A 25,224-nucleotide genomic window follows, 5' to 3' on the forward strand; every position below is an offset into this window, starting at 1 on the left:
CTATTAGGATTTTGTGAAATAAATGTAAGTATGATGTAAAAGTTAGGGCAGAAAATGCAGGACTCTTTAAATGTATAAAAAGCTAAAAGCAGAAAGAATTATTAAAAGCTGTTCCCTCTGCCTGTCCAGGCTAGGGAGATTGAGAGATAGAAAAGGTAGTTGGGGTATAGTAGAGCAACATAAAACACAGAAATATCTTGCTATAGTCTAGGAAGATAATAGGTTTTTAATTTCACAGTGTAAGATTGAGGTATAGTTAGATTAAATGGGAGAATATATTGTACATAAACAATTATATTTCTGTACAGGGGAAGCCTTTATAATCTTAGCTTCCATCTACTTTTAAAAATGGCTTCTAGGGTCCTCAAGATTGCTGGGGAGTAAAAATATGCAGTAACAAATGCAGCATAATAAGACTGTTGTAGAGATCCTAAAGACTTCAACACCTGCCCTTACATAGATTAAAAAATCCTAATAGCAGTCTCTAAATTGCATTTTTATTTAAAAAGGAAACTCGATATTATGTCACTTCAACATGAGTCATCTGCTTAAATCTGAGTTAGTCTGTAGAGTTCATGTTGATACAGTGGAGTTTTCGTTTTAGCGTTTCATAGGCTTTTTACAAAGGAGTAATTCAAAGCTGAGCACTGGCTGTCTGCTTTAATGGAATGCGTCAGTTAAGGCAATTTCCTGTTGCACGTAGAGAAACCTTAAGTAGATTTACTGAATGTGACAGGAGACATACGCAAAAAGCAAATTATTTAGTAGTTTGGAACAAAACATTATGTTACTTTGGAAGATTTGACTGAGCAACATGTTGCATAACAGGTAATTCTGTGGGGTATTAAGTATGTCAGTTTTGGGCATGTTGTACAAACAAAAGCAGTTTTCTTGTGCATCTTACAAATTTGATCATCAGACACAACAGACAAGAGTCTTGACACTGCATTGTCATGTTCCTGTGCACTTTCTCCTCCTGATGAATGGGGAAGCCATATGCTGTGATAAAGAAAAATGCACCCAATTTTAGGTAGCACTTCAATATTTGTATTTGCATTCTTTGTGACTTGGCAGCAATAACAGTCCCTTTTAATGGCAGGTCTGTTTACAGCCTCCGCTGTCACAGACTAGGTTGCTTTTGAACTGTGCTTTTGTTACTTTTTTTTTTTTTAATTCACTCCTGTGAAAGGATGTTGCATTAACTTAATTCCAGTGTGGTAGTTTGGGGGATTTGTTTTTTAAATAAAAAGACTAAAATGCCGTGTGTCTGGCTTGCCTTAACAGCAGCTAGTAATTTGCAAGAATTGAGAAGTTTTAAACACTAGACTTGTGGAGGGTTTTCTTCGTGTACTACTGTCATAAGCCAGAGTTGTTCATTGAAATAGAGAGATGGGGTGGAACAGGGAAAATGTCCTTAGCTTGCAACTGGCCTTGAGGGATTTAGTTCCAGCACAGCAGTCCATTTATAAAATTAAAATGAACAAGCAGGCAGTAAAAGATGTGGGGATAAAAACATCACAGTAACCCACAGTGAAACAGAGTACGTGTACTGGTGGAACGCACAGGATGCAAGACATCTTTTGCCACTTCTGTTTGTTTAAACCTTAGCTACGAAGTTAAAGATCTTTTTGTGTGTCCAAAGATTTGCTAAATGTTAACATTCTGAAGTTAATGGAAAACTTGCGTTTGAGGAAGGATTTGTCAAAAGGTGTTTTCTGTTTTTCTTTTTTTAATAGGAAAAGATTACCTCAGGGGTAAACACTGCTATATTTATTCCTGTTTTTTCGTAGAGATCCACTGCAGTGTGACTGCTCAGAGGTAATTTTGTGGTCATCTGTTATAAATCACTTTTGTTACAGAATTACTTCACTGTGTATGTCATGAATTTATTGAATTGAAAAAGTAACCACCTTCATCTTCCCCTTCCTTGTATAACTTGGAGCACTAGCATTGTATCTTGTATAGATGCATGAAAGATGCATGCTATAGCCATGTCCTAGTACAACTTTCCTCTTTTCAAGGAAACCTAGTATTTAAAGAAAATTAAAACCACGGTTGTTTGTTCACTGTGAATTATTTTTCTGTCTTTACATTTTTTTTTACTATGCAAACACAAAATATAGGACGCTGCTAGCTTTTGAGATCAAAGGCGGCTGTCAGTCTCCCAGGCTGCATTACAATGTTGTCAACAGGTCAAGGGAGGTGGTTATCCTTCCCTTTACTCAGCACTTCCCTTCACTGAGAAACATGAGAGGATCCCTCTGAATGTCAGGAAGCCCTTTTTTACTGTTGGGGTAACTGAGTGCTGGCACAGGTCGCCCTGTGGCGTCTCTGCCCTTGGAGATATTCAAAAGCCATCTGGACATGGTCCTGGGCAACCTGCTTGAGTAGGGGGATTGGACAAGATGCCCTCCAGAGGTCCCTTTCCACCTCAACCATTCTGTGATTTACAATAGTGCATTTTGGTGTCAGTTAAATTGAACCATTGGAAGAAGTTTGTAATTCTGTTTGTGTTTGCTTCCATGAAGCAAATGTAAGTTTGCAGAAGTGGTGCTTTCCCAAGAAAGATAAGGGAATCACAGAATCACAGAATGTTAGGGATTGAAAGGGACCTCAAAAGATCATCTAGTCCAATCCCCCTGCCGGAGCAGGAACACCTAGATGAGGTTACACAGGAATGTGTCCAGATGGGTTCTGAATGTCTCCAGAGAAGGAGACTCCACAACCCCCCTGGGCAGCCTGTTCCAGTGCTCTGTTATCCTCACTGAGAAGTAGTTTCTTCTCAAATTTAAGTGGAACCTCTTGTGTTCCAGTTTGAACCCATTGCCCCTTGTCCTGTAATTGGTTGTCACTGAGAAGAGCCTGGCTTCATCCTCATGACACTCACCCTTTATATATTTATAAACATTAATAAGGTCACCCCTCTGTCTCCTCCAAGCTAAAAAGACCCAGCTCCCTCAGCCTTTCCTCATAAGGGAGATGTTCCACTCCCTTAATCATCTTTGTTGCCCTGCGCTGGACTCTCTCCAGCAGTTCCCTGTCCTTGTTGAATTGAGGGGCCCAGAACTGGACACAATATTCCAGATGTGGTCTCACCAGGGCAGAGTAGAGGGGAAGGAGAACCTCTCTTGACCTCTCCTTTTTATCCACTTCATTTTTTTAGAAGCTTGAAATGCCTTTATTTGGCCTCATCGAAGATTATGGCATGTGAAACGATGTTCCTTTTTAAAATAGGAGTCTTAGTATGTGTTTCCAGTATATAAAAGATTCCCAACTCTTGATCTGAGAGTACCAAAGTAGGCAAAGTAAAACCAAGAGTAGGAGTTTTGAGTATGTGATCTGTAATGTGTGTCCCCCTGTTCTTTTAGAGTATCAGGAGGGTAGGGTGGTTGTACTGACAGTCCTACAGGGAGTTATTTAAGAAACCAAGGGATTATTTTAGTGAAGAACCTCCTAAAATATTGCGATGTATGGCACCTGATTTTATTTATTTATTTATTTTTGGTTTTTTATCCTTTTTTTTTTCCTGCGAGATGTGCGTTGTAAGCTAAAGCTGCTGCTTTGGTTAGAACTGGGGGAGGGAGCATACAAAAGCTTGTTTTTCAGTGTGATCAGCATTATTTTTATTTCAGCTTTCTGGAAAATAATGAGAAATGAACTGCCTGCACTGTTACTTGCTCTGTTGTATGATATGCAGAGGGAATTGTCATGTCAGTGTTTTGTTTTTTTCTTTTTTAAGAAAGGGAAAAGGACTATGGAGATTTTTGACCTGATGTAATGCATAAAAATTTGGTTTTGTAGTGTGTAGTGTTGTGTGGTTTTGTTTTTTTTTTTTTTAATTTTTACAGGGGTGGGGGGGGGACATCTCTGTATCCTCCCTGCTTCTTTGCCTACTTTTCTTCTTAATACAATTCTCTGGCAGTCCAGGAATATTTTGAAATCTCAACTGCAATGAGTTCTAGTCATTTACTATGTGTAGTTTGAATAAATGCAAACTATATTTTAGCATTAATAGAGCACAGTGAACAGCATGGTATAGGAAGGACTTCTGAAGCTAACTAGTAGGTTGTGCCTGAAGCAACATATTTCATTGTTCCTGGTGAGAGTTTTGAACAAATTTTGGCTCTGTGGATATACCTGCTGAGTATCTGTTCTGCATCAGGGTGTAACCTTCCTCTAAAAAGCATTTGCTAAAACACTGTCTTATTAACAACATGGGGAAAAACAAAATAGTCATGAACCCAAACACCAATTAAAAACTTCTGTAGAAAACAACTTTGGAATTAAGGATCCATTCTGTAAATGGGTGAAAATATTTATCTAGCCTTAATGACACTTAGCCTCCAGAGACAGCTTTTTCTACATGTGATAATAACTGTGTTAGTCTTCCTGCAACTGTAATACAGTAACAGTAGAATCATGCTAAGGCAAATTGTCTTATGGCTTTATATAGCAGCCAGTACTGTGGAACTTTTAACTTGCTACTGCTCTTGGCTATTGCTTGAGAGGTTGAAATATTGCTTGACATAACATAAATAGTTCAGAGATAGGCAGGGGATTCTTAGTCCTCTCTGTCCAGTTACAATTCCCAGTAGTGCCTTCTACATTCTTGTGGCTATCTAAATTTGTCAGCTCAAATTCTGCCCGAAACTTCCAACTAAACAAAAATCACATTTTTTTTTTTCTTTTGGCATATACCATTGCTTCTGTAAATTGGTCCAGTTTTTTTTTTTTTTAAACACTAATATCTCTCAATTAAAAATAAATACTGGATGTGTTTTCCTTTTCGTAATTATATCACATACTCATGGCTTATGGTAACTCAGATGGCAAGGAGGAAGAACACTGCTGTTGTGTGACTAAGGCTTGAATGATGAGTATGGCCAAGTAGTTATTTCTGTAAATGCTTCAGGACTGTCTTAAAGATGTTCAGAAACTTGGTCTTTTCCAGCCAGATTGCTCCTCCTTAAAAATAAAAACCTGTCCTCCTCCAAAACAGAATCTGCAATAATGAATTTATTTAAATAAATTTATAGCATCTGTCATGGCTTTTATAATTGAAGACTTTCTTGTTCTTTGGATTTTATTGGTCACTTAGTTGTAGAACTTCTAGTTTCTTCTTTCAAGGTCTCCTTCAAATATCTGTTTCCTAGATGTACCATGGCTTTGCCTATAATCTATGTGTTGAGCATAGGATTCTCACCACACAGATGCCAAAGAGTTAAAGACCTGCAGTTTTCTGTACCTCTGAAGAATTCAGTATCTCTTTTTAAATGCTGGGTTCATGTTTATCACAGTAACGTGAATAAATGCCTTGATCCAGATAGGCAAGTAAGCTTTCTCCCCTCTTCATTCTAGGAGAGCCTTCCTCTCGAGTACTTTTTTGAGTAGGAAAATATATCAACAGCTCTCTACAATACAAGGTTTCTGAGGGAAGAACTGCACTTGTCTTCTCATGATTTTTCTTGGAGGTGCTTTACCTAAATAGAAGCTTGCACTTACATCATAGAACAATTAAATACACTTTAAAAGAACGCTATTTTTAATTGTAAAATAATATGCATTTAAATTTGAATTTTCCACAAATTCTTTACAATAAACATCGTTATTGATAAACAGTGTGCTTCTTAGTTGTCTGCAGCATAGTGGAGACAGAAAATGCCCCCATACAGCATATTGTTGAAGAGAACTTGGCCTCATGTGATGATGGGAAAGAGTAGTACTGTTCAAAGGCCCCTTATTCTCCACAGTGTTCCTATTTAGGTTTTCAACTGGAAATGCTAATGGAAAATACACAAAAAGATTGTGGATAACAGTCACCAACCCTTTAGGAACAGAGCTGAGACCACCAATTATTTCAGGTATGATGGCACATCAGTGTAACATCTTCATGTCTTTGTCTTCCCTGTGCCCTGTTGTTCATCCTGAGTAATGACCTGGAGGTGTGATCATCCAAAGTCTTCGCAGTGGGATGCTTCTGTGTTGGAATGCATGGATGTTACAAGGGAGGGTGAAATGAGATAAAATATGTTGCCGTACTGCCACAAATATGGCCCTGATTGGTCCTAAATTACAGCAGGCTCTTTGTCATGATGATATTCTTGAGAGCTTTTGAATGTAAACACTACTGTGTTTGAAAATTAAGGTTACAGCTTGGGGGAGCACTGTGTCTGTCCCCAGTACCTCTTCAGAGACTTTGGATCACACCTAAATCTAAATCATCAATAAGCAGCCTACTCTTTTTCAGAATCAACCTAAACCTGCGTTCAAAATTAAGCACTCCATTTTGGTACCAAATCAAGTTATTAAGCTTAGTTGGAGGGGCCTAGTGCTTGAACTATAATACTAACTGTGTAGCACATCAATGTTTTTTTAATCAGGCTGAAGGGCAAGTCCGAGGAAAGCCTTTGTCCACTGTTGAAAGGAACCTTTTTTGTTTCCCTGAGCGATGCCTGTGGTGCCTCCATGCCAACCAGCTGCATGTGTCAGACACATGTTGCTTTTTTTCTCAGAGAAGTGCTGGTGTGGGATCCTTGAGATGTGTTTTGGTAGAACCACCTGCGGATTCCAGGCTCAAGGGCAGTTAGAAGTTACAGTTAGCTGTAATTTCTCTGTTGGGGATGGAAGTTTGCCTTGTTTAGCCCTAAGGGTCAATTATTTATTCTGAGATAAGAAATTTCCTTAGATTTTTAAACTCTTGTGTGGTTTGTGACATGTTCACGGAACTTGGCTCATTTATTTTTCGCTTGGTTCATTCTAGCTACATAGGGAATAGTGGGTAGGTTTGTTTTGGGAGTAGTTTGCTAGATATATCTTCTATGCTGCCTCAACTAAAGAAGCTTCCAGAAAATACATGTGCTTTTTGCTCCTTCCCAGAGAGACACAGACTGAGGCATGTTCAATGGTATTGATGCTTCTGATGTGAGTCCAAATGGGACCTGATCTTCCTTGCTAATTCTTGTTGTTCATTGGTGTGGGGTTTGGTTTTGGTTTTGTGGGTGGTTGGTTGGTTGTTTTCTCTCCATGAATCCATGTTGTGTGTGTTTTTTTTACCTTCCAGCCAATTCTTATTTCTACAGCTCCCAGCATCGTGGCTGAGGAGAGTTCCTGGGGGATTTTTGTTAAAACTAGGTAAGCCCATTTGTTTCAGAAAAATCTTTAGCCTTGTTTATTTCAAGAGCTGGAGAGAGAGCTCACATGGCTTCTGAAACTACTTCAGCTGAAGTGTGTTGTGGTGTTTTGTGACAAACATAGGTAATTTTGGTATGAGTGTGTAGCTAAACAGAAGCTAAGTAAATACCCTTTCTTTAATTATACTTCTGTTAGATTAGATGTCTTAACCAACTTCATATCTTAAACATAGTAATGCTTCTAATGTCATATAAAACCACAAGATGCTAAAATATTTCTGTTGAATCTTTCATAAAAAAAAAATAAACCCAGTTACTGTTTATTTTTATATTTTTACTGAACAGTGATGAGGTAAAACTTGTAGACTTTTCTGTGACAGCCTTATTTGAGCACAAGAGTATTAGATGTAGCAGAAACCTGTTGCAGATAGGAGCACCCAGAGGTGAGCCTCTCAAAAGCTTGTCTATCTCCGTAACTTGCTAAAAACCTTTACATGAATAAGGCATACTTTCATATGTGAGAAGTCTGAAGGCTGTATGACGCTAAAAGCATCTGATTTGCCTGGCTGTCACTTTCTTAATTTCACAAATAGCTTTGGCACAGTTTTCCATATTTTAGAGTCCTTCAGCCTTTTAATTAAGTATTGATTTGAACTTAGGGCGTTGCCATCTCCTCTTCAGTATACACTTATTTCTGAGAGAAGAGGAAGAAAACCTAAAGTGCATAAGCTCTTTCTTGAAATGGTGAGAGGGAGTAACGTCTAGTTTGCAGTTTATTTCATGTATTTATGGGCTGTCAGTGCATCACAAGGGTGTGTTCTGTATGATACATAATTTTTTCAGCTTTCTTGTCCCACAATTCAAACACACATTGTTATTAATTCAGTTCCTAAGTATTTAGAGAATTTGTTTGTTTCTGCAAGTACAGCACTAGTTTTATAAGTATTGGAAGTTGAGGTCCATTTTATCTTTCCACAGCACCTCCAGCTCTACATACAGGAGATACCACTTTTCAGAAAAGTCTTGAAATAGTTACGTGGACTACTTAATAACAAAGATTTTAACTAATAGGGAGTTATTTACAAATGCGGGAGACTTAGGGATAACTTTATTTTACCATTATTTCCTTGACTTGTTCCATAGCTGTCAGGCAAGATCATTTACTCACAATACTGCAAATATGGTCTGTGCCAACAGTGTTTCAAAAAATGGCTGGTCTAATGCCAGAGTCATTATCCTGTCGTTATTCTGACAATAAAGAAATGCAGATGTGCCCCAGTTCATACTGTCTGAAACACTGAAGAATTAAGAACGGCCAAAGCACATGCGATGGGCTTTTGGCACCACCTTATCTTGGGGGAATCTGGAGGGGAGGGTGAGGTTGGGTCAGCTCCCTTTTACATCAGCTATTGTATTCTCAACAATGCTGGCTCATTTGTGTTGGTAATGAAGCTAGTGGCGACAACTGGACTTTTGGGTATTTAATTCATAATTTTATGAAAATGATGTATTAAGTGAGAAGTTTTCCCCCAAAACATCATCTTTTGAAAAGTCTGTATGCTTCTAACTGCACTTCTCCCTAATTGCTAAGCATTACTGGTACTCAGGAAACAGCAAGATGTTCTCAGCAGTGGTGGGGGCTTGGACATCTTTGCACCACTAACCTTTTTTAGCTCTTCAGAGTGTCTGGAAGACTTCATTGCTAGGACTCAGGTTATTCAGGCCCTGCTTTCTGCCTTCCTTCAAGTTGCTGGAGATGACTGTTACCAAAGTTTAATCTAGATAGGATTCATAGTTTAAGTCAAGAACATCTGTGAGAGATTCAGCATTGGAGTACAAGCTGTTCTTTTGCACTGTAAAGTTTATTTTAATGCTTGAAATTTCTTGTGGTGGAGGCTACATGCATCCATCTGTCTTTGCTGTTGGGGTAGTGCTGTTCTACATGGTAAGTAACTTCACCTGCTGTGTCTAGTTTGGCCTGTTTGCACATAAAATTCTTCTAGACAGTGGAGTGTTCAAGAGATGTGGGCAATAATTTTGAGCCTTAGTTGGCCAACAGTGAAATTCTGGAGGACCTGAGATAATAAGCATTGATGTAGACCAATAGCAATTCCCATTAACAAAAGTAAGGTATGTGAAGTAGGTCTGATGCTGGTGGCACTAAATACGGACTAAACCAGCATGTTCCCAGTGAGGTGGGGCCAAGGCTTTTGTGTGATACTTGACACTGGTGGGAGTCCTGGCTTAGTTGAGGGAAACATTCAGTGCTCCTCAAAAAGCACCTGTCATCGTAGTATCTGTTTGCTTATTTTACATCTGGGAAACATGGGCCTGTGAGAGACTCAAATGAAATAAGAAACTTGGGAGAAACTGTAGCTAAGTTTTCACAGCCGCGTGTTTCAGTTAATAGATGTTGCCAGACCTTTAATTCCTCAAAGTGGCTTTACAGAGACACATTTTACACATCTCTCCATGTACCCCCTGATTCATGGCTGTTGCTTTAATCATGAGTCAGATCTTCCCAAAGTATTTACTTGGCTGCAAATATTGAGTAAATAATAACAGTATTGAAAGAAGACACTTGATGTACTAGCAAGGGAGGAAAAGCTCTCCCCAAAAACATTTTACTCTTTTAATTAGGCAGAAAATGGATTTTGTACATTGGTTATTCAAAAAGGCTTTTTATTATTGTGATTGTTATTCCATTAGTAATTCAATTGAGAGAAGATTTCCTGAGCATGCCAAGAAGGAAGAGAATAGAGATTTTAATACTTGTGTTTTTATGTACAAACCGTTTGAGCTTAGACCGATGATTTACATAGCATTTTCTTGTTTTTTAAATGCAGTGGAAAGAACCTCTACATTATTTACCTCTTGTTGCAGGGAGGGGCTAATTGTATAAATTATCTTACAAATGATTTTCTGGAGCTTTGAATTAGCACTGCAATATCTCCTAACTCATCCTCCTACTGCAGCAGCTTAGGTGGTCTGTGAATGGACAAAGAAGAGTTTGACCTACTGACAGAAAAGCATTTATTTGTTGACACGTGATGCAGTCTGTCAGCCATAGAATTTCTATTAAGAAAGCACACCAATCCCTAAAGGTATTTTTATATTGATATTTTAATATGGCATTTTTAATAAGCGCAAATAAAAAGAACAGTAACTTTACAAGGCCAGAGGTGAATTGGACCCATCTTGAGTATTGTTTGCTTCATTCTCTAATGTTATGGTTTCTGTGAAGGAGTGATTGAATCAAGTATTGTTTCGACTGTGCTTTTCAATTTGGGCCATCACAGTAGTGAGGAAGGAAGAGATGATAAATATTTGATTCATAGAAGTCAGACTTGTCTGTGGCAAGAGCTGGGGCTGCAAGAGGCAGAATGGATTTTGTAGCAACTGACAGTTTTATTTGCACTGGGAGCTAAATGCTTGGAAATATATTTTACATATGCAGAAAAAACCGTACATGTAAAATAGTAATCTTAAAGTCTTGGAGGAAAAAAGGATTACCTCATAGTTTCTCAATGCTTGTGGCTTATTTTTTTTTTTTTTTTTCACTTTTACCAGTTAATGTGATCAAATCTGGGTTTATGCCATATTGAACAGTTTAAGAAGAAAAAAGTTAGACTGGGTGATCATTCAGAAAACTGTTTAGGCACTTGAAGTCAGCAGTGCCCCTCTTTTGAAACAGAGACACAAAATGAATGAGACGTTTCCCCACTGCAAACAGAAACATATTACTGCACTGAACAGAAAAGGCTGATCTTGCCCCTTCCAAAGCTTCTCCTGGTGGGAAATTGTCAGGATTTTCATCTTTTCCACCAAATCACGCCTCAGAAATGACAAAGGTCTTTAACTTCAGTTTGAAAGTGGCTAGTATTTTAGGGAAAATATTCCTACATCCTCTTTTATTCATTGTTCTGATTGACATGGCTGAGTTCATATGGTTTTTTAGTATTGTTGAACCTTAAATTCTTCAAAACTCTGGCGTCTTTAACTAACTAGATAAATTTTGCTACCCTTCAGTGATAAAGTTTTAAAGTGATGGTAAGTTATTATTATGATGTTTCGCTTATGACACAACCTGTTTTTTATGGGCTGATATCAAGAATTAAAAAAAAAACCCAAAGCAAAAAAAAACTCAACACTTTTCTTAACAAAATCCTTCTAGTTTTCAGAGTTCTGATTTCATGGCAGAAGTCCACTCTTGTGCAGTTGAACTTTAAAAACCTGTCCTATTTTTTTCTGTTTTCAGTGAGTGGCAGGCCCATCTACAGTAGAAAGCAAATCAGGTCACCTATATCTGAGCAGTGTGTTCCACATGTCTGTTGTAGTTCCTAGTTCATAAATAAAACTGAAGTACTGTTAGCAAGTATCTAATGACTTTGCCCCCAATCAATACATGTATAAGATGGGATCCCCAAAGTATAAAGGTCATTCTTATTTAAAAACTTGTTCAAGTCTTCATTATCAATGAAGAAGAAAATTCTGTTTATAAGTTTTAACCATAGTGATGGCTAAATTTTTATTTGTCCAGATGTTTCTCTCTATACATGGAAGTCTAAATATATGTTTAGTAAGTATGTGTATATGGTAAATTTTCATAAATTTAAACATTAATTTATTACCCACTTGAGAAGTTCCTACCTTTAAAACCTTTGTTTACCTTGACTATGTAAAAGTAGCCTTAAAAGTTTAAAATATTAGATTCTAGAAGCTACCCAGGCACTCTGCTTTTTGTGTTTTACTTGTTTCTTCTCTCTGGTTGCCTGGAATTCTCTTCCCAGAGCTGCTTTTGCTGTTCCCTCTCCTCCTGTAATACCCTACACCACTGCAATCTCACAGTAGCTTTCTGTGTAGAAGACTATGACATTTGTTTTTAAATCTGCAAAAAAAGAGCATCTTAAACTGTTAAATTTACTAGAACTTTTAAAACTGTGTCTGTCAGCAATTGAATAAGATTGGAAACAGATTTAGCACTTTTGCAGTGTGATCCATTCCCATCCTCCTCCCCCCAGAAGTTAGAAGCTGTGTTTCCATTTCATTATCTTCTTTTCATTACTCAGAAAATGCTTCAAAATCAACATAACTAAATTTGATTTGAATTGTTTACATGTCAATGTGGATTTCTCTCTGTACTTTCTGTGGAGAGGTAGTGGTTGGAATATGAAATTAATCTTGTAAGTAATGGAGTAGCTAAATATCTAAACAAGACTGCTTCATGAAATTATGTGTTTAACATTGTTTCCTTTTAATAATTTGTAAGCTGTTATTTTGGCAGAAATTTTGACCTTTGCTGAAAAAACTTAATGAAGGCAAATATTACAGAATCTTGGTCTAACCAGTCATTAGTTCAATTCCAGTTAATGATTTGGTATGAGATGTTTGTTAAACACTTCGTGCTGATTTGCAGATGTTTAAACTGTGTCCTCTCGAGTTTGTGGTAAGCACCCAGGAAGATGTGTACTGTATTTTAATAATCAATAGAGGTGCAGTCTGTTCTGTAAGTACTTTCTAAGGCTCATTCCCATTCAGACAGTTGGGTTCCAGGGCCTTGAATTATCCGATTCACTTGCTTCTGTCTCTCATTCAGTACTTTAAGCATGGCCTTGCTAGGTTAGATCAGAAATCCTTCAAGTACAATACTCGATCCCCTTTCAGAGAACAGTGGATTCTGTTGGGACTGTTCTGCTTGATCCTCCTTACAGTTTCTTCTCTTGATGTTAACCCTCACTGTCCTTGAGCTTTTTCTTTTGTGTCCAGTTAAATCACTTTATTTCATTTCTTTTTGTCTTTCCTGAGGAGAGGCTTTCAGGGTGGTTAGAAAGGAGCATCAGTCCATCTCTAAGGAGACGAGTAGTAGGAATTGTGGTCATTTAAAAAAATAAGAGGGGGAGGGGCATTAAGCTGTCTGTAAGCAGTCTGTATGGAGTTCCACTCGATGTACTCATTCCCTGTGGCTCTAATGCAGCTTGTGGATATTTCCAGTTGACATGAGATCTTTTTCAATATCTCTGGACTTTTACCAGGCCCTGGAGGCTCTCCAGCACACAGGTGCCCCACAGCAATGAAGCTGCCTTGTTGAGCCCCTGATGTGATGTATGTCTGGTGGATGGTCCTACCGCTCATTCCCAAGTCTGCAAACCTTCTGAATCCCTGTTGATGGAGTTGAGGTGTTTACCTTGCTGGATGCACAGGCCATTGGGTGATCTGCCTGGTTTCCTTCCTCTTTGCTTCAGGGTGGGAGGTAGGCATCTACTGATTGTGCTGCAGTCCAGCACATCCCTTCATTCCTTCAGTAATGCTCATGGAAGTCCCACTGTTCTTATTCCCTTTGTTTGTTAATCTCCTGGCCCTGGTCAACCCATACATCCACAGTGCTGGAAGGAGGAAGCTTCATCAGAGATTGCTTACAAGTGCACAGCTCTAGCCTGTCCTGTGTGAGCTGGTTCCTCTTTGAATGGTGTTATGGGAATATATTCTTCTGGTGTAGTTGAAATGGATCAGTTTTGATGCTTCTTGGACACCTGTCACTTCTGGATTTTGCTGGAAATGGCACATCAACAGACTTCCTTGTAAATCTGGCTATGCATATCCGTGTGACAGCAAAATGAGGTCACAATGTGTTTTATTTTGCTTATAGGTAATCTTAAGGAACACAACAGCATACCATTTTTCACCAGTTCAGGTTTTTTGCTACTAGCTGCTTGACCGCCTTGACTTAAAACTTGAGAACCTTGAACCTGACAAAGTATTTAGCTTTTGAAGTTGGAACAAAGTTTAGTTTGAAAGAGTTTGAGCATGTATCAGGTCTCCTCTTGCTTCCTAGAAAAGTGGAAATAAATTTTAGGAAGCCATGGAAAGTCAAGACTCACTCACTAGTCATTTGCAGCCTGGCTGACTTAAATTTTAATTATATACTTTCAGCAGAATATTTAAGAATCTTTAAAAATGAAAATAAAATAGTAAGTTGCCTTTAATACTTGTTGGACTTGGAAGAGGTTAGAATTCTGCCTTTTTGACACATTTGTTGAATTAACAAACTTTAGCTGATTTAGGTAGACTGCTTCTAGCTTTACATGAGCTGGTGGCTAAAGCCTCTGTCTTGCTCTGTAAATAGAAATGCATATATGTTTCTTTTTTTCAATATCAGGATCTCTGCTTCCTCAGTATGTTGGCTTTGGATGAGTGAGGCTCTGTAACCATGAACAAGGACTAAGTGTAAAGTAGCTACCGACTGCTGATGGCATTCTCAAAACACAGTGTGTTCTTAAGAATAGTTTTGTGTAAATTGATGCTGTAATTGTATATTCCAGATACGTGATCAAGCTGTGTTTTTTGAATGGTGAGCAAAATGATGAGCAGAAAATGCAGCTTCATCCAGGCCCAGACATGGGTTTGACTGTGTCTTGGACTGAAATCGATACGTAAAAGCAGATAATGTTGGGAGGAGGGGGGTTATATCCCATTCTGTGTTGGAGACATGCACCCTGTTTTCAACCAGAATGGCTGTCTAGCTCTAGCTGAATTGCAGATTTGCATTAATTAAAAATAAATGACTTGTGGCTTGGTCTACATGAAACATTTAAAGTTCTCCATTGTGCCCTAACCTTATTGTTATAATCGTTCTAGTGTTTAAAGTTTGTCATTCATATTGGGTGGCACCTCTCAGAAAATGCTTTATGTTAACTAGCTTAATTGCCTTATAAGTTTCTGAATTAAAAGCCTTACTCAAGTAGCTGTTTGCTGATTCTGTAATGTGCAACAGAGCTGAGTCAGCTACAGTTTTGCAAAAAAATAAATAATCCTTCACAATTTCCGCTGGACAGTATTTGACAGTACTACTTTTGAAATTGTGAACCATGCCTGTTAAAGTCTGAAAAGCTTTATTTTGGAGGAGATAATACTGAATTTAGGGGTAGAAGGGAGTTGAGGTTTAAATTTCTTTTCCTGCTTGTGGAAGGAAACATGCCTAAGAGCAAAATATTTTCGTACTAAACCATTTCTCTTGATTTAATCTTCTGCCAATAGCAAGAAAGGGAGTTTGTATGTGTTTGTGTGGTCATGAATTAGGTCCTTTGTCAGTTACGGATAAATTACAAGTTTGGACTTAGTAAATCAGTGAACTAGCTGAACATGCGCAGGTGTATTCACTTCTGTTCCTCACAAAAAGATTATGCAGTGACGTGTTCAAATATTCTGTTTAGTATTGCTTGTATCTTTCAAGGTAAGAGAGCTTATGTTACTGAACTGTTATTACTGGTATCCACTTTTTGTTCTGTAACCGAAAGAGGGAGATGGTTTGAAAAACAAAAAGCAGGTGATATTTATTCGCTGAAGTCTTCACTGTATGGGCAACATAAACTTAGGATTATTTAAAGGAAGAATTAGCTCAGTAAGATCTGGGAATAATCTCAGAGATCTAGGTTTTGAGGTGTACCACTGATAACCTATTAATTCAGTGATATTTAATGTACTTTGTTTCTAGCAGAAAGCACTTGGCAGCTGGTAGGAAGAAGCTCCATCTTAACATAGATGACTTTTTGTCTAAGTAAAAAATAAGTATTCTTTAGGTTTTAAGATCACAGGGAGAAGCATTTGGATAGAAAATATGTTTGACATATTTTGTAGTCAGGTTCATTTGGGAAACATGTAGGTTCGGTAATGACTATAGAGCTGTGGTATCAGGTTACTAAACTACTGACTCTCCTGACCTTTGCTTTAGTCTCCATAGTTATGCATATTTATTGTTGCAGTTCCATATGGGACAGCTGTAAACTCCAGTATATAAGAACATCTGGTTATGCAAACTCATGAAAATAAATATAATGTACTGAAAAACTGCCTTCTTGAGCAAAAACCTGGCATGTAGAGTTTGAGTATAGCATGAGTTTTGTTTCATTTTTTTTCCAACTTAAAACATTGCCTGAAATAACATGTGCTTCTCATTGTATAGTTCTCTTGATGTTTCATTCTTTCTTCAACGTACATGACTACCTAAAAATCAAGAAACAAAATGCTTCTCATCTTCTTATACCCATTTTTATTACTTGAATCCTTCTAGAGGGTAGAAGGGCTTGGAGGGTGGCATGCTGGTAAGCCTCTAAAAACGTTACACTAGGAACTGTAAATTAAGCCTCTCTATGGAAAGCAAAGTCCTTTGGACTATGTGAATATCAAAGTATGATTGTGGAATCATGGAATAATCATGTAGATGGAGAAAAGCAGTCAGGTTTTACCTTGATTAGCTCCTAGGGAAACTTATTCACACTCTAGGCAGTGATTATTATGTCTTCTGGAAGCACAGTGGCACTTGTTCCATCTCTGAACCACTAATAATTGGATCTTTTTGAGTAAAAATTATTGCAGATACCACAAAGTGGTAACAAGCTGTGTGTATGTTATGTTCAGATGTCTCTGTCTTTCCAACCAAATGACTACGAGGAGCCTTTAATTTGAAACAAGTTACCTATTAAGTGGAAGCTGCATTTGATACATTCATTGGTAGTATGTAAATGTTTCATATTTATGTAATACTCAGAATCTTATTTATTGTGGTAAGCAGGGGTATTGGTTTTTTATTTTGGTCTGTTGCAAGACTCTTCTGGAAGCTCTTAATCAGCTTAAGGGCAACGTGGTAAAAGTCCTCTTAATAGATTAAAAAAGTAGATAAAAATCATACCCTCTTGTGTTATAAAGCTAACAAGCTGTTGCAAATGAAGTGCTGCATCATTGAATATTTAGATGAATGCGAGTGAGTACATCTAAGCTGTGACTGTCTTGGATTTACAATGATCTGTGCTTGCCTGTGTGGAAGAGTATAAAGAGGTAGAGGAGGGAGATGACAGGTGGATCTCAAGATTTAGGACTACAGAAAGCAATTTTCTCTCCTTTTTTTTCATTTGAATTGTAGTGAGGTGGGAGACTATAAAGGAGAAATCCATAGTAGGTTTTGAGCAGTTTTAGGGATTACATCTTAATGTATCACCAACACAGCTGTTACATTGCAATACTATGTCATGATTACATTTTACAGAAGGAAGAAAAAAGAATTAGATGAAGCGATCCTTTAAGCTCCCACGGGTTTAGCATACTGTTTTAACATGAGTTACGACCTTTTAAAAAATAAAATAATAGTTGTTTAATATTTACTTTATGGTTTTAATAGGCTAGGGGAATGTGGGGACCCAGAATAAAACATTAACAATTTACAGAGCATTCAATATGGAATGTACTGAGGTTAATCTGGAGTTACAGCAGCCTGTATGGCTCTTCTGTCTTGAGAAAGATTTCTCAGCCCTTTTGGGATATTTACAACAAACTGGACAAAAAAGTCTGTTATTTTTTATTATATAGCTCTGTCTTGTTTTCATGATGTAGTTGCATTGAAGGAAACTCTAGTGGGGCTAGAAAAGAAAATGGTGATGAGGATGAGTATTTGTAGGAGCTTTGCTTTAGAAAAGCTATAATAATGCTTGCTAGGTCATCAACTGTTGGGAGAAGCTTCAACGATCTGGCATAATCCAAACTAGCATGTTATTCTTTTTTGAAATTAAGTGAGCCATCAAAGGAGACCTCTGAGTTCATAGATGAAAAAAAAGGAAATAATTCTGAAGAGAGGATGGAGACAAATGGAGAATGTGCAGGGGTGGAAAGGTTGATGTTTCTTGGTGCTGCCAGAGGTGTAGAGTTCAGGGACCTGGGAGCAATGACAGTTGTAAGTCACAAAACATAGAGATTTTATTCATTACATGCTTTCATTCTGAGGTGCTGATAAATCTAGTGGTTTTAAGTGGTTTGAGTTATTCTACTGAACTTCAAACTGGTATTCCTAAAAGCAGACCCCTACTTTTTGCAGTCCCAATTGGACTTGGTGAACTAGCCAAAAGTAATACCCTGAGGACTGTGGCTCAAATCTTTGCTTAGAAACAAGCAAATTGTACATGATACGGAGTCCTCATGCCTGATGTGTGAGAGCTACAGGAAGATACTGTGGGGTTGATAACCAGATCAGCACTGAAGAATGTAGGACTTCATGGTTTTGTTAATGGATAGAATCTAGTTACAGGTAAAGTATGTCAAGAATAGAGCTTAATGAGAAGGAAAAGCAAAATCAAAAGACTGCACAATGAATCAAAACTACCTTCTAGAAAAATATGCTGCTATCAAAGTGTACCCCACCCCCCCCATATTAAAAACCAAAACTACATGCTATCCTGTGCAAACCCAGGCTCTAGTGCTTTGATGGTAACTCAGTTTTCTTGGTGGTTTTCCTCATTCTGAAGGCTGGATTATGTTTTGTTGTGGCAAGGGTCCTAATAAATGTCAAGCTGATGTCAGTAATTTGTGTTTAAACGAAATCTCAAAAAAATCTCCTCCGAAATAAACCACACCCAGTGACTGGGATGTTTGGCTTTACATTGCTAGCATGTGGAAGAAAGTGAAAGGCAGAACAAATTTAATACTTAATGTACTTTAAAAGCATTCAGCACCACCAACTCAGTATTACTGCTGCTAAGATCAGATATTCTGATTTATATTTCTTCAGAGTTACAGCATAGGCTAGACAGATTTTGTCAGCTCAACTACTTAACCTGAGCTGTGTCCCATTTAATTTACTCTTAAGGTTTTTTTTTTCCTTTTAGCATTCTGTTAGTGTTTAGGGTGATGAGCTGACTGAACTGTTTGCTGCTGCTGAAACAGGGAGACATCTCACTTGACTTGCTCCTCCCACTGCTCTGGCTATTGTCCAACTTCTTTTTTTCAGTGGTTCTGATGCATTTTGAACTCTTCACTGAGTCAGTACGTCCCACTAATCAAGCTAAACCGTTCTGCTTTTACCGATTCTATACCATTCGTAGACTTCTCACCTGTATCGCCCAGCTCTGTCCTTGTACATGCTTACTAGTTTTTAAACAATTTTGATGAAAAATTTTACATCCTGCTATGTCGTAGCTACTCTTAGGGACAACACATTGAAGTCTGTTTTGCAGAGTTTGAAAGTTTACAGTAGTTAAACTGACTTTAAAGGGCACTGTAGATCACCCAGCGTAAGTGGAACTTGCTGTTGAATTGTACTAATTAGTGCACCGGTTTTAGTTTAGTTTTTTTAAAAACAAAACAAAACAAAAAACTGAGCACCAGAAAATGGAAAGAGAGTTGTAGATCAGGAGTCAACAGTTAAATGTATCCTCAGATTAAATCCCCACGCTAGCTCTTTTCTCAGTTTCTGAAATCAGATGCAAAAGAAGCAGATTTGTTGAGATGCTTTTAATCGGTAAAGCACCATTTGTGCTTGTTTTGTGTTCATAAGTGAGCTCAGCTAGACTGAGCCTGGTGTCCTCCTGGTTACTGTCATCTGGGATGTTATGCAGTTTCAAACTTTACATTTATTGTTTTTACATTTGTTTTTTACATCCGTTCCTGGCACCTCAATATTTTGTGATGTTTCTTCTCCATCTTATCCTCCATGTCTTTTAGACTCTTCTATGTGTAACAAAATACATGAGGTTACATCCAATTTGTTTGCTGTTGTGGGTTGTTGGACAAATATGAACCCCAGAATTTATCTAGCTATTCAGCTGCATAATTAAATGACAGTAGAGCATGTGTTCAGTCTTCTCCTCTCCTGGGATTTCCTCCTAACACTGTTAAAATGGCATATTTTCCTTGACTTCTCCCTTGTACTGGGTCTCACTCCTCTCTTCACTCTTGTTCTCTCTTGGGAAATAATTATGGGCTTAATTTTTGGCCACATGTGATTTTAAGCCACTGCAGGTGAGATGTGTAGAGTGTTTTAAGTACTGTGGTCTTTTTCTTCTGTCCCTTTTTAAATGTAAGCACAGTGCTAGTATTAATTGAAGTTAATAACCTACTTCACAGCCATTTCTATCACTACTTAAATTCAGAGTAGATGCTTCCTTCATATATTTAAAAGAAAAATAATTAAACCCTAAATTGATACTAATGCGAAATATTTTTTTTTAATTTCAGAAGTTCAAATAGTAGAAAGTTAGAGGTTGTAGATTATTTTTCCCTGGTTCTTATTGCCATAATGTTTAATATAGTTTCCTTTATCATTACGCTGAGGTCCAACAAAGTGTGTCGGTCCCCTTTTCTTCAGCCTCTTATTCCTTGCCTTCCTCCAACAGCAAAGTCCTTGCACAGATAGGAAGAAACATAAGAAATGTGCATGCACTGAGAATGCGGAAATTAACTCTGTGCAGCTGTTTAGTTCATTAGCCTTTCTAATTCCTTATGGGAGTTAAATTACTGGTGGGGATGAAGGGGATGGAAGGTTCACCACAGCAGGATTCTTAGATGCAGTGCTAATCAAAGTTCACGTAGAGCCGGCACACAGCTGGTGGCTGCTGAATTCTATAGTTTTTTTCTTTGAGAGACAGAAAAGATCATTACCCTACTTAGTCATAGTACTGCACTAACATAGTTTTCTGAGTAATCAGATAGTATAGCAGACTGGTTTGGACTATTTTATATAACTTTTCCTGATGGTGCCTTTTTTTATATTAAAACTATTTTTTTTCCCCCAGCAGATGCTTAACTAGGTATTTGGTGTGTTGTTCTTTCCCTTGTCTTAGCACATTCTCTTCAATGGTTACTTTAGTTTTGTTACTTAGTATGATGACAACCTGGCTTCTGACATGACATGGATAAACTGATGGAGGTTATTCTCTTCTTATAGCTCCCAAATAAACCTTCTGCATATACAGTGACTTGATTTGGGAAAATAACCCCGAAACCATTTCTATCAGTTTCATCGTCTAACCTGCATATCCTGGAGTTCAAGTCATTGAGCCACAATATAACATATGTGGGAAAGCTGGATGTCCTGCCTTTAGGCTGTATCTGACCTGCTTGATGTATTTATCTAGATCCCATGACAGATTGTGCAGAATTTTGGCTTACGGCTTTGAAATAGAAGTAAAATTTCTGATCCTTAGAGGCTAAGAGGACTAACTTCCAAATGTGAAATAATACAGTGCTGCTTTAAGTAGCCAGAAATGACAACTCTCTGATGAGGACTGCTAAGCCTAATTAGAGGTTTTCTAACTCAAATCATTAAATAACTTCATGAATTTATGCATAATGTTATTGTGCACATAAATTAGTTAAAGGGGTCAAAGAGACTTTGGACAGTAATGAAGATGTGTATCCTAAATACTTTTCTCTTATTCTGAGTGATGCTGAATACAGTGCTCCAGCTACTGCATAGTGATGCAGGCTGTTCCCAACTGTTACTTAAATCTGATGGTGTCTGTAGGGGACCTGCAGAGAACTGAGAATAACATGCACCTTTTGCTAATTAACTTGCTGTCTACAGCTACCTGACAGGAGGTTGTAGCATGGAGGGTGTTGGTCTCTTCTCCCAAGTAGCAAGTGATAGGATGAGAGCAAATGGCCTCAAGTTGTACCAGGGGAGGTTTAGATTGGATATTAGGAAAAATTTCTTCACAGAAGGGGTTGTCAGGCACTGGAACAGGCTGCCCAGGGAAGTGGTTGAGTCACCATCCCTGGAGGTGTTCAAAAAGCGTGTGGATGAGGTTCTTAGGGACATGGTTTAGTGCCAGAGTAAGTAAATGGTTGGACTTGATGATGTTGAGGGTTTCTTTCAGCCAAAATGATTACATGATTTTCTGACGTGATTAGGTCCAGTGTTTTGTGCAGCCATTTGAGAACTGTTGTCATGACTAGGTGGATTTTGGGATTTCTGCACAGAACAGAACTGGGTAGTTGGATGGAAGGGCAGCTTGGTCCAAGATCTGTATCACGATGGGCAGAATTTACAAATCCTAGTGCCTTGACAGTAGCGTTCTGTTTCCCTCTTCTTCCTCAATCTCTGTCCAAACAGGGCAGTAACAGCAGATCAAGGTCAAAAAGATGGGCAAGAAGTGGTATGTTTGGTGCTATGTCTGGAGCTGTCGACGTCCAAGTTTGCCAGACTGGTGCTCTCAAAAGGCATGTTAAAAGCTGAGCTCTGCCTGAGCCTCACTCAGTGGAGGGTAAATGAATGACTAATTTATATCTCCTTCCACACCTCAGATGCGTATGTTCATGAAATATGAGTGAAACTGATCATCTCTGGATTTCTAGACTTCTGTTGAGTATTTTTTGAATTGACCATTGGATTCAGAAGTTACTGGAGTTACATAGTATAGCTTCATTCTCCCTTAGGAAATCAGGCTTAGAATAGTGGATTTGTTTTTGTTTGTTTGTTTTTAGATTATTGTCTGTACATAACAGTGCATCCTTGGCAGCTGGTTGGAGCATGTTTGCAGAGGAGGCTACTGCAGCATTTCTTAGAGACTGGGCTGGGAATCATGCTCCTCAAGGTACCCATTTTTTCTCTGCTGCCTTCTACTGGCAGGAAGAACATCGTGCTTTGTTTAGATGCCTGCAATGATAATTTCTGGCTGATTTTCTTGTAGTCTTCATTAAGGTGATCTTTTCACCTACTGTGCCCAAAGACAATTAGAATTTTTAAAGATGGGTCATAATGTTATAAATATTCACAAAAACATTAAGATCTTCATCCTGGCTTAAGCTTCTGACTGAGAATTGGGGAACTGCAGGGAGAAGAGAGATGGAGGTAAGGATTTAAGTCTTCATGAAATCATAGCTGAGTTGGAATATAAGCATTTTTGTGATTCTATGTATTTTAGTCTGCTGTGTGAAGGCAGTCTGAAGAAGATATTACTGAAATAAGAATTGGGTCTCAGGCTATGAAATTTGGGAAAATATTACAGCTTTAAACTCAGCTGGGAGGGGTGTGGGATGGAAGACCCTTAGAACTGATCTAGAACATACACAGAACATAAGACATGAACATGCATATGTTTGTATTAAATCAAATATATACATATTTGATCTATGTGTGTATATATGTTCAATGTTCTTGTCGCCTGTTTTTTCGGACCTTTAACTGTGTATATTTTGATGGCACAGGACACTTGCCATTTCACTTCATCTTAAGGTAGTTTGTATAATGTGACATTTCAGAGGCAAGGCAAACCTGAAAGCACATCCCATATCTCTGGGCATGGAAACTGCTAAAACTAGAACTGCAGGTGTTGCATGGGATTTTAATACTTTTCTCCTATGCCTTAAAAGGAGAACTGGTCCTTTACCACCAAGTGTGGTTATTGGTATGAGAGTTAATGCTGCAAGATGTGTAAAAGTGTTGTTTAGTTGGGTTTTTTGTTTGTTTATTTATTTATTTATTTATTTTACAACTAGTGTTAGCAGACACTTTTGAGCACGTGAGAAGATTGCAGGGGTAATTACAGGGATGTCTGGACCTTGAGGGTCTCAAGGGATCTTCTAATGAGTGCTTTGCTTACTTAGTTGCCTGTGAAGATAAGTGTACCCTGCCTTTGTGAATATTGGTGCTGATATACCTTTTTTTTTTAAATTGTTTTGTTCCTTTCTTAATGGAGGTTGGAATTCGACTGAAATGTATACTAGACCTGTCTATATATTTTAAAAGAAAGAATTCTTGGATGGAAGCACTGCTGTTTGCATTTCTTACCTGAGTTTGGTACTGAGTGTTTTGGCCTTTTTTTTTTTTTTAAATGTAATTCATTTGGAGGGATAATAAACAAAACCAAATGTGTGTTAAATGATTCAGTGGTCTGATGGGCCAAAATGGAAAGTGCTACTGGAAATAATATCAGTGTTACTCTTGAATCTGTAGGAAGCTTAAATGGCTGTATGCTTTTAGCTTTTTACAAATCCTAATTAATGCAGAATGAATGTGTGTATGTGTTTAAATGAAAAAAATGTAAGATCATCTGAAGTAGAAGTGTTGCCAGGTAGTTAACTTTGCAGGGAAGGAGAAAAGGAGCTAGATAAAAAGTCTTTTGGGTGTAGTTTCAGTAATTTAAAAAACACTTAATTTAGAAAATTATGACTGAGGCAAAACTCCTACCAGTATTTACTGCAATTTTAATGGAGCAGGTGTTGCCAAGGCCTGTGGTCTTAATCTCTGCTAGGGACTTGTACATGGTGCTACAAAACAGCAAGTAACAGCAAGATCTCTTTCACCTACTGTAACTAGAAGCATCACCAGGAGTTCCCATTTTAAGTATTCTGTCTTGTGGCAACATATACTAGAGGAGGCAAACCATATCTTTTTGATCCTAAGGTGGCAATGGTAGAACAGCTCTATCTATAAGGGCAAAGCACATATAGATTTTCTTATAGTTTCACTTCTATATGAAGAACAGCCTCTCTTGCCTTCCTCATTGAGGCTGAAACATCCAGCACTGCTACAGGCACCAGAATCTTGACCCTGCAGCACAGCAGCGTAGCTGTCTGTACCCATTTCTCATCTGAGCTTTTTCAGGTGGAAGCATCTTATACTCTTAAGTTTTGGGAAGATTTTTCAGTCCATTGTGCAGTATGCACTCCTGTCTTTCTCTCACGCAATTGTCAGCAATGATAGGAATTTAAAGCATTCCTCAGCAGCAGGAACTGTCCTACTTTGCTTTTAATCTCAGTTAGCAGGGCAGCACTAGTCGATAAAAAATGTGTGTAGTTTTGGAGGCCCAAGTAGGTCTTGAAGTGCAGCTGAGGATAACCACAGCTTAGATTGCTGAAGAAACTTCTTTGCTAGCTGTAGGAGTCCAAAGCAGGTCAGAATACATGTTTTATGACTTTGGTTTTATCCTGGATGTAGATATTGTATGAAGCATGCAGGGTAGGGGAAGAGAGGGTGAAATAGCCTCATGAAGTAAAAAGTGGTATGTGTCTGTGATGGGGATAACTTCCTTGACTGTGCAGTTGCATAGGCATTTGTACTTGCACTGCTTTTAAAACACTTGTGGTTTTAACTAAAACTGGGTATAATTTCTTTTAGTAGGAAGATATGGAAACAAGTTTTGAGGTACTGAACGTTGTGTTTCGCTTCCAGGTGGCAATATTGTTCTGTTCAATGGAGGCTTTCAGAATGTTTGACTCTTACTCCAGTTGTGATCAAGGACTAAACAGTCTGGTGTTTGAAAGGGAATGGGCAATGCTGGAAGGCAAAAGAAAGAATTTGGAGCCTTGCCTCACTTGAGAAATGTCCTTGGGA

At 38.1% G+C, this 25,224-nt stretch overlaps 1 protein-coding gene across 5 annotated transcripts in view; it reads left to right on the plus strand.

Moving 5' to 3' along the window:
• The window catches only part of KIAA1549 (KIAA1549 ortholog), a 145,813-nt gene that overhangs the window by 28,299 nt on the left and 92,290 nt on the right, over nt 1-25,224 (plus strand). Inside the window, exon 1 of one of the 5 annotated variants that reach the window (XM_071798194.1) lies at nt 7,113-7,131. The exons of the other annotated variants lie outside the window; for them this stretch is intronic. The gene's annotated coding sequence lies outside the window, so the exon portion shown is untranslated. Of the gene's footprint in view, nt 1-7,112; nt 7,132-25,224 lie in introns of those variants that run through there. 5 annotated transcript variants of the gene reach the window in all.

This window comes from Patagioenas fasciata, chromosome 1 (assembly GCF_037038585.1).
Source record: "Patagioenas fasciata isolate bPatFas1 chromosome 1, bPatFas1.hap1, whole genome shotgun sequence".
NCBI lineage: Eukaryota > Metazoa > Chordata > Aves > Columbiformes > Columbidae > Patagioenas > Patagioenas fasciata.